The 649-nt window shown below is 46.1% G+C and overlaps 1 pseudogene; it reads right to left on the bottom strand.

Moving 5' to 3' along the window:
* Nucleotides 1-298: 298 nt before the first annotated feature.
* Nucleotides 299-380, bottom strand: LOC112670915 (U4 spliceosomal RNA; annotated as a pseudogene).
* Nucleotides 381-649: the final 269 nt, after the last annotated feature.

Below are 649 nucleotides of genomic sequence, written 5' to 3'. Positions count from 1 at the left end.
GGGAGGGGTGCAAGTTACCATGTTGAAGCTGGGAATGATTCGGCAGCCCGAGTGGCTCAGCGGTTTAGCACCGCCTTCAGCCTGAGGGTGGTCCTGGAGACCCGGGATCGAGTCCCACGTTGGGCTCCCTGCATGGAGCCTGCCTGTGTCTCTGCTTCTCCCTCTGCCTGTATCTCTCTCTCTCTCTGTGTCTCTCATGAATAAATAAATAAAATCTTAAAAAAAAAAAAAGATGAAGCTGGGAATGACAGTAGATTGGAACAGCAGGGTTGAAAGCCTAGATTGGGCTAGTTAAGGAAAGACTATGGGAAAAGTTTTCAATTAGCAATAATCGCCTCGGATAAACCTCACTGGCTATGACACTGCCACTGTGCAAAGCTTAAGGAAAGACTATGAATGAAGTTTACAGGAATGATCAGAATGAAGGAATCACAGAAACCTGAGTGGCAACATAACAGATGCTCTGACATATGAGACCAGTGGTCAGAGGCCAGGAAGCAGGCTGGGGTTAGAATTCAGGAGAAGACAAAGCCATAAGCTGAGCTGATGTATTTGTTCAAAATCAGGGTAGCAGTAAAGGCACCTGGTGAAGACACCTGGAAATTAAGACAAGATCTCCTTCAGATAGCCAATCTTATATATGCTTTCT

The sequence above is a fragment of the Canis lupus genome, chromosome 14, assembly GCF_003254725.2.
Source record: "Canis lupus dingo isolate Sandy chromosome 14, ASM325472v2, whole genome shotgun sequence".
NCBI lineage: Eukaryota > Metazoa > Chordata > Mammalia > Carnivora > Canidae > Canis > Canis lupus.
This window is presented reverse-complemented; position numbering and strand designations above follow the sequence as displayed.